Genomic DNA, 10,062 nt, shown 5'->3' on the forward strand with positions numbered 1-10,062 from the left:
TGTGGTCCGCGGAGGGCTCCCAGCACATAAACCTGCCCCAGCAACATGAAGTTGCAAGGGTCGGTCGCTAGGACAGCGTCACAGCCATGGAGACCCTGGACCGCAGAGGGGGAAGGGAATCCAGAGGACGGTACAGGGCAGCGTCCCGGACCTGGGCAGGGTCACCCAGAGGTGGAGGGCCAAGGCCACGTCCAGTCAGGGTTTGGGAATCACCAGGGTGGAGGCCCCACAGCCTCTCTAAACAAGTTGTGCCAGAGCCTGACTGTCTTAAAAGCCAGAAAAGCTTGTCCTTATGTTTAAATTGATTGCAATTCGTGCTGAGATGATCCTGAGTAATAGCAATTGAGTCAGAGCATAATTTACCCTCCTTCATCCTTCTGCTTTTCAGCACTTTTCTGTTATAGTCTTGTCTCCAAATCTTTTGTTCAAGGTTGCTTATGCCTTAGTGAAGACAAATTTAGCTCTAAAAAGCCTCCCTGCTGTCACTTGCATTTCTGTTTGCCGCCTCAGGAAGGAAGATGGCAAACGATCTCGTTCCTTGCACACACATTATAGGAATTTTAATTTTATCTCTACACGCTCAAATAAGGAGTGAGCCCAGTGCTTACCAAACAGTTGTAAGGGTGCATCTACTGTAGTGCTGCTAGCGATCAAAGGCAGAGAGAAGACCCTTGGGGCCCAATGGACGTGGGTTCAGTGGCACTGCAGTTGTACACTGGGTGGGAGACTGCCAGACTTCTTGGGCAGCCAGCATTTCAGCAGAGCCAATGCATACACGTATTGGGTTTGGGCTGAGCTGGAGTTAATTCTCCATGACTTACGATACAGTAACTCCACCAGTGCCACCACAGAGCCTGGCTAGCATGTAACCAGTCATGCCAGTGATTCACAGCTAGTGCTGAGTTCCTTAGAACTTCTCTGAGTTAGAAATATGAAGAGCCAAACAGTTCAGTGATGAACGTGGTGGGCATATGAACCTGCTGGCTGGCTCCTTGTGTGCTAATTGCCACTGCTTGCTTTCACTGTGCTTTGGAAAAGCTCTTTGAGACAGATATATTTCATGGTGTCCCACCCTTTCTGAGATCTCAAACGTTGGCAGCTCTCATATGTTGTCACTTAAAGAGGAGAAAAGATAGATGCACTACATAAATCCAGACTGGCACTTTATTCTGACAGCTCTGGATCAAAAGGGTTTTCTTACTGTGTGATATTTAAATGTCTGCATTCTGGTACAGGAACAAAACTACATTACTGTTCAGCTATCTTTTTAATTCAATGAGGTAGATACTTAAAATTAAAACTAACCATTTTTTAAACCCTAACTCCTTAACAAAGAAGTTACACCTGCTTTTTTTAAGGTCTTGTATAGTAGTGAAGACGGATTTTGCTCCAAAAAGACTTACTGTTGCTGTTTACAGGTTTGTTTACAAGGCTATAATTACTAAGCTCCTTCAGGAAATAAAAGGTATGCTTCCACTTGAATTTGTGTAGTAATGAACTCTCTACATTCTTTGGATTTATTGATGAGGAAGCAAGGACGGGTAGCCTTGCTACAAAGAAATTGTCCAAGTAGACAAGGATCAGGTTAGGAAAGCTAAAGCTCTGATAGAATTAAAGCAGTCCAGGGACATTAAGGACAACAACTCCTTCTACAGGTACATCAGTGATAAAGACTAGGGAAAATCTGGGCCCTCTCTGGAAGTAAATGGAAGACATAGTTACCTGGACTATGGAGAAAGCTGTTGTACTTCATGACTTTTTTGCCTCAGTCTTCCCCACCTAGTTGCTCCAGCCATGCCATCCAAGTGGCTGGATGAACTGCCCACTGTAGGAAAAGATCAGTTTCAAGACCATCTAAGGAACTCAGAGGTAAGTTAACAGTAAAACCATAAACAGGACTCATGGGTTATTTCCATGCACTGTCTCTGAACAGCCTTATTCACCTAGGACAGTGGTGCATAAAGTAAAGTTTCTCCAAGATGGATCAGACAAGCAAAGCAGTGAGGGAATTAGCCATTCCAAAGAGTCATAGAAGGCTCTCTTGTATTATTTTTGGACTCATATTACATAGTGAATTTCTAGTACAAGCCCCTTCATCCCTTTCCTTTTCTCTCATCACTGCCATTGCAAGATTTCCAGGATTAGAAAACACAGTTTTAAACTCTTTTCCCATCATCCTTTCCCAACCAGAAAGACATGATACTTAATGATTTCTTGTGAAAACTACAGTTACTATTTAATCTGCTGGGTTTTTATAATATATCATTAAAAACTCATTAGATGAATGAAGAGAGGGCATCTGAAAACCTGTCTCTATAATCTGAATAGGGATCATATTGGTGACAGAGAGTAGAAAAGCTACTTTTAGCTCTTGTGTGGGTGCTGATTTTTAAAGATTGCAACATCCTCTCTTATTCTCAAATAAAGAACATTTCAAGAGATGCATAATGATGTGACAAATGATGTTTAGTATAATTGTATCATTGCTTTCCTGAAGGCTGTCAATGACTAATCTACTGTCTTGGAAATACTTCCATTACAGTATAAGTCAGCTAAATTTGAAGGAAAGCAACTAGTTTTGCTTTCCACCACATTCTGAAGATTTCTCTCTGGTTTTATGGTTTTAAAAAGCTGAAGGGATCATGTACAATTTATGATCAAGGAGAAAAGTGTGACATTGTACAACATACGGGGACAGAGATGCTACAATTAATGTGTGTTGGCATTCCAGGTACCAAGAAGCTTCAAAAATGTGGATAGTATTAGACAAACTAAAGTGCCAGTGTGGATGTGTTGAATACTTTGCCTTCCTAAAACAGTGTCTCCATCAATGTATCACTTGTCTCTCTGGCAAAATTGTGGAAGAAAAATTCTGTGTTAGCTGCTTTAAGTAGATGTTAAAAACAGTGAACACCAATAAATAAGCAGAATTTCAAGGCAGAAGAGTGTATTTTCCTAATATTAATGCCTTACTGAGTGCCTTTGTTTCCTTTTGGGAATGGAATTCAATACATGATTAAAGGTAGCAGAGTTTATGTCCCTGGTTCCAGTCCTGAACACTGAAGTCCGTGAGTGAATGCTGATTCCTCTGATTAAATGTCAGTCTTAGCACCACATATCTAAAGCCTGCAGTCACTTTTCCTGCCTTTCTCCTTTTTCTTAAAGATATTTGTTAGATAAAGAGATGGAGGTTGAGGTGCCCCTTGACAGTAAAGGTTACGAATTTTTAGCATTTGCATTGGTAGCCACTGGATGTCAGTAATGGTTCACAGAAACATAAAAATCTGTGCACTTTTTCCAAATGGTAAAAAATTACTTGAATAGTACAAGATTTGGAAGAGAAACATTTCTATGTAAAATAAAAGAAAATGTCATCAGTGTGCAGTAGGCATAGATCTAGTTGGGGTGACCCAATTTTGTTGAACTTGAGGACTTTTTATATAAGCAAATGGATCTTCTGTTATAAGACTCTGGGCCTGCCTGCAGTTTCTTGTACAATTCAGTTAAGAGGCATGAGCATAACCAAGCTCGAAGAGAATCTCCACATGGAAAAAACGTGTGAGTTGTGGTGTATGTATAATGGATATTGCATGTAAGCATACACTCTGACACAGAGTCCACCTAGTAACACCTCAAAAGAGGAAATACTGAAAAAGGCTCAGATGTGTCATTATTGTATAAACCAGTTAAGAGCTGAAATACACATCTGAAGATTTTGGTAAGTATACTTCTGGCCAGCATCACCATATAGGTGCCACTACTGCTGTGCCTTTTGTACTGCAAGTCTTAGGAAGACAACGTTACAAATGATTTAATGCTGCCATGATTTTTGCATTAAATTAGCAACCACTAGAATACCTGCTACATATATGTGTAGGACTTCCAGACTTCTGTTCAAGAAATCCTAGACAGAGGTTTCTATTTATGCAGCAGATATGACAGATATCAGACATATTTGAGGTCTCTTCCAGCCTTCTTGATTCTATGATTCTATGATTCTATATCCCAGATGCTTCAGATTTGTTGTGAGTATACAGATCAACCATGCAGCTATAATACAAGGGATGGTTGTCTACTGCAGTCTAGGCAGGTGTTTTGGTCAGGTCCACTGGCCTCAGCCACATCCCTGTTGCTGGGAATGACAGGAATCTCCTGACATAGTCAATCTGCTCATACACCACCCAGTGATTTTCCAAAAGCTGTCTGATTTCTAGAAATGAGAGGAAAATAGTCAAAATTTGATTTTTCTTCCAGGACAAACTGCAGGAAGGAAAAGAGGGCATGCCAATCAAAAAATGAATCTGTAAGGAAGCAAACAGAGAATAGAAGTACACTGTACATACTGTATAACCGCTGCATTCTGGGAACAGGCCCATGTGTTAAGACAAATTGCATTTATACACAAACACAAGTTTGTTCATATTATCATTTCATTCTGTGTTCTTTTGCTATCTCTGTTTTGGATACTTTTTTTTTTCCTTTGTCCACTGCCAGTTGCTTGCATTTCCATTTTAATGTTTCATCTGTTTCTAAGTTGTAGTCATGTTAATGTTTGTGTGCTCATTAAAGCCCATGCACAACCGAAAGTGATAGTGGTGGGTGTGAATTTTATAGTATGGGACACAAAAAAAATAGGCAGACTATAATGAGGCTTGATGTACTAATCGCTTTGGTGTAACTCTTACTACTTCAGATCTATTATATCAATAGAACAAACAATTACTTTCTTAGTATGTATAAAAAGACATGCTGAGCCACAAGGAAACCTCAGCCAGTGGGAGCTGAATCATAGAATAGAATCACAGAATGGTCTGGGTCAGAAGGGACCTCCAAAGGTCATCTAGTCCAACCCTTTCTGCATTAAGCAGGGGCTTCCTCAACTAGATCAGATTGCCCAGAGCCCTGTCAAGCCTCTCCTTGAATATCTCCAGGGATGGGGCCCCAACCATCTCCCTGGGCAACCTGTTCCAGTGTCCACCATCCTCATAGTAAAGAACCTGTTGCTAACATCCAATCTAAATCTGCTCTTCTCCAGTTTGAAGCCATTGCCTCTTGTCCTATCACTATAGGTCTTTGTAAACAATCTCTCTCCATCCTTCTTGTAGGCCTGCTTCAGGTACTGGAAGGTCACTATTAGGTCTCCCCGGAGCCTCCTCTTGTCCAGGCTGAGCAACCCCAGCTCCCTCAGCCTGTTCTTGTAGCAGAAGTGCTCCAACCCCCTGATCATTTTCGTGGCCATGTCCTTCCTATATTGAGGGCTCTAGACCTGGACTCCAGGTGAGGTTTCACCAGAGCAAAGTAAAGTGGCAGAATCACCTCTCTGGATCTGCTGGCAATGCAGCTTTTGATGCACTGCTTGCTCATGTCCAGCTTCTCATCCATCAGCACCCCCAAGTCCTTCTCCCACAGGGCTGCTTTCTAACACCTCATCCCCCAGTCTGTATTGATAGTGAGGATTGTTCTGGCCCAGGTGCAGAATCGTGCACTTGCTCTTGTTGAACCTCATGAGGTTCATCTGGGTCCACCTCTCCAGCTTGTCCAGGTCCCTCTGGATGACATCTCATCCCTCTGGTGTATCAACAGCACCACTCAGCTTGGTGTCATTTGCAAACTTGCTGATGGTGCACTTGATCCCACTGCCTGTGTCATTGATAAAAACATTAAACAGCACAGGTCCCAGTACAGGCCCCTGAGGGACACCACTTGTCACTGCTCTCCATCTGGACTTCAAGCCATTGAGCACCACCCTCTGGGTGCAACTATGTAAGAGAGACATCTGGAGTTTAAGGGACTGACCACAGACAACATACTAATAGCTCTGTTTTATCAGTACTTGAGCCAAGGACAGATGCTTACAAGATGTGCTATCACTTCCTTTGTGGGACTGCATCCTGGTCTAAGACCATGGAGACCTGAAACTTCAGTCTCAGCTCTGGCCATAAGTTTCTTTTTGATCAGAGGCAATGTGCTTAACCTTTATTTGACTCCATTCCTGTACATTTTTTAAAATTACTCTGCAGAGCTAGAAACTTAGAAGGATATTATTTTTTGAAAAAATGAAAATCCTAAACTCTATCTAAATTAAGCTTACCTGAAAATTCAGAAAAAAAATGTGTTTCTGTAAAAAGCTGTATTTGATTGGAATTAATTTTGTCCCTTCCTACCAGGATGCTGTCAGGCTGCATCGTTTTATTCTGAGAAGAATTCTTAATCCCCATGCAGATGGGAAGTAACAATAAACACCATCTGCTCCAAATTAGGTTACTCTCTTAGCAACGAGTGAGATCAGGCTCCATCTCATCCTCCCATTTTCTGTGCTGAAGTATACACTGGCACTTCAGTCTGTAACAGAGCAAGTGATCAGAATCAAAGTGGAAATGAAAAATGAATAATCTTTCTTACTCCACTCCTGGCAAGATCCTTCCTGTTCATGCTGAGCATTTGGGGTTTTTTTTTGCTGTATGCCAAAGAGGCTAAGCTGTCCTCCTCAGCTCATCTTCCTCTGGCTCCCATCTCCTCCTGGGGGAGTGGGAGCAACATCACAAAATGCTCACAGCCTCTCATGGCTGCTGGGAGCCAACCCAAAAGGTAAACAGGATCAGTAGGGGAGGGCTACTTACCACTTTAGAGGTGATTTAAAGCTGTCTGTCACTGGCAGAACTCACAGGGAAGAATGCTGGCAAGACACTGTTGCTACCTGGTGTCACCTCACAAGGCCTGTCTCTGGACCTGTGGCTGCCCTATGGGTGCCATTGACCTCCCCAGCCAGACATCAACCTTCGTCCCAGCTCCACTGTGAAACTGGTCAATGACTATGGCATGTCAAGTTGTTTAGGACAGCAGATGTCTGAGCAGAGCATGTTATTAACATGGCATCTCTCCACACAACGCTCTCCTGCACCACAGCAAGGCAATTTTCAAAGAGAATGGTCTGGTTTTATCACAATTTTATGTGGTACCTGATCATCTCTCTCTATTGGTAATGTTTATGAGGTCTTGACCAGGTTCAGGCAGATGTTAAATCAAGTGCTGTGCAGATCAGAGATTCATATGCATTCTCAGACAATAGAAATTAAATCTTCAGAAAGATTTTAAACATTTTTCTGATGCAGCTATATAAGGATATGTTATCTTTGCCCTGAAATCGCCAAAAATACACTTATAGATAAAGAACTTGAATTTGACTGACTGCTAGGGGAAAGATCTCTATTCAAATATTTGTGAAAAAAAAATGCACATCTTGACAGTTACAAGAACTCATCATAGAACTCAAGCAAATGTGTCATTTGCTTTTCATGGTAGTCATGCTACAGCTTTCAGTTAGTGCACTCGTAGGTGAGCATTGGCATGATTATTCACTGGGAAGAAACCTGTTAAATCTGCTTAGAAAATTTTACTGGGTCTGTATTGGATTTGATAAATTAACACATGGCACCTCAGGTAGTTGTGAGAATTAAGTGCAATGTGCCACAGAGTGTATTCAGTGCTTCTAGGATAAGCCACACTCTACTGAATGTGTACAGGTGTGCTTATCAGCTGATGCTCCTGAGAAGGGTAGGTTTTATGAGCAAATATGCTAAACTACCCATATGTTTGTGTGCTGGCTCTTCAGGTCAAACACTGTACATCTGATCCATTGATGGTCTGAAGAAATATCTCATCCTTGCAGATAGTAACTTGGTCAGAGCTAGTAAGAAATAATGCCAGCTGCTTAGAAATTACAGGCAAATGTGAAATATCCTCTTATTCTGCCCAGGCAAAATTTTTCAGTGGAAAGAGAATGTATCTGAGACATATGGTAGCCTGAACTACACATGAGGCTGTGTGTCACTGTCATTGTCTTACACTGTACAGTTAGAGCTGGAAAAGAAAAAACCTAAGGCTATGATTTGCAATCCTCATTCTGCCCTTAGGCCAGACCAGTTTTGTCAGATTCTCATTTAGGCTACCGATTAATTTGTATGTGGCAATAAATGACTGGATATGAGCTCATGTTTTCTGTTGCTTCCACCATTCTCTTCTCATCCTCTGCCATGTAAAGTTAATGAATGGATCTTCTCCAGACAATTGTGCAGCCAAATGCCATTGTTAGAAATGTTCCCCCTGACCGCAGCTGCAATGTGGAAAGATACTGTAATTGCAGATGAAAATTTCACCCAATTAGTTTTGTGGTGCTTTTTGTTTAGATTCTAAGACTTCAAAGAGACCACTTATTTGAAAGCAGTGCCTGAGGCTTCTTAAGAATCAGATCCCTACAAGATGGATCACATTCGACATCTGAAAAGCAAGGCAGGCTGAATCATGAGTCGTTTATTTAAAAAGTAGAACGTATCAGTGCTTTACCAGTGGTGTAATTATGTGCACTAGGTTAAGAAAGCTCCTTTTATTAAAAAGAATTTTTAGCACGCTCCCTCCTGAGATATAAGCAAAGAAATTAGCAATAGAAATTACCTGTTTGGTCATGAAGTCCATTCCTTCACAGCAGGGTAATTGCTATGCAATAAAGAACACCGCTCAGATAAATTTCTCACGAGGCAAGATATGACTTCTTTATACAAATTAAAAGGGCTTACCTTGATGAAGTGATCAACGTTTGTTATTAAAGAAATAAAATCATTGTGCCAAGAAAACAATGCCTAGTCTGACCCTGTTTCTGAAAAATCAATTAGAAACAATCGTGCTAAATATCTTCTGTGAAGAACTTCTGTTCCTTCCTTTCTGATCAGAATTAATTGGGTGTTGCATGAAGGGTAAGATCCCAGTGTCTGCCTGACTCAGAGTCCAGAACTCTTACTGGAACTATGACAAAATTAACGTTTGCCTCTCTTTTTCCAGGGCCCCAATAGGGACTTGCACTGACGCAGGTTCAGAAGGTTCGAACAATCAAATAATTTAATTTATTAGAGTGACAGATGCAACAGTTCAGGTTTTGCCAGTGATAAAGACATTAACTGCAAGATGATCTCAGGTCAATAAATCCTGGTAACATCTGGCAATGTCAGGGATGCAAGCCTTTGCAGTAGCTCCAATATTTAATAGAAATGCAGCAAAGGTCAGCTGTATATTGAAGGTGAAAATCTTGCCAAGAAAGGTGTCCCTGTCTTGCATGCAAGTAAAGGAGCACAGCCTGTTGACCACCCTTATCTCTGTCTTTTCCCTCCCATAAGCTGCTGCAACTTTTGCTGCTGGTCCTGCACCTCTTGCTGGTGGTGCTCTTGCAGGTGATAGTGCCCCTGCACACCAAGAGATGTTCCTCTTGTGGGCTTTATACCCTAGGCCTGGCTGTCCCTGCCTTCTAGATGATGTTTAGCATGATTTGGGAGGAGAGTTGAGTAACATAGTCATACATGTTTTGCAAGTACTCCATTTTGCTCATTACCATGCTGGGGGTGTTAACTTTAATATTAAAATTGCAGTTGATGAGGCAAAGGTCTTTTCTCAGGCAGCCTGTCCCTCAAAATCTGCTGTGATGTTGGGTGTTTATGTCATCTGGGCCTTGCTTCATCAGTGTTAGCCAAAGCAGGGCTGTCTTGTCTTCCCGGGACTCCACGTTTGGCCATTGGCAGGCCAGCTTCACAGATCTTATTTAGCACAAACACCTGCTGATTGTGAATGACCTTGATCCCAAAGTGTGCTAAACCACCTTGCATTCCCATGCCATGGTAAGCTAGGCAGGTATCCCACACTGGCCATTCTCCACTTTCTGAACAAATAACTGTGGTCCTACTCTGTCCATTTTGCATGAGTGGCTTTACTTATAGGGTGTACTCTGCCAGGGTTCCCCACACCCATGTTAAGTGCAAAGGTGGAGGACAAGGTATCAGGGGGCACACAACAATACTTGTGGCCCTTTCTGCTAATCTAACAGAGGTGGCTGCTCCTGAGTCACCTCACTGTCAGGGAGCTGTCAGTGTGAGGGAGGCATTTATGTCAGCTGCAGCCAGTGCTCCCACACATGCTGCTTGCTGGTAATTTGTATTGTAAGTCTCACAATACAGCACTTGTTTCCTTGAGTTCCTGTTTCACTTTTCTTTGCTATAGCCAAATACTAGAATGGATAAC

This window comes from Indicator indicator, chromosome 2 (assembly GCF_027791375.1).
Source record: "Indicator indicator isolate 239-I01 chromosome 2, UM_Iind_1.1, whole genome shotgun sequence".
Classification (NCBI taxonomy): Eukaryota; Metazoa; Chordata; class Aves; order Piciformes; family Indicatoridae; genus Indicator; species Indicator indicator.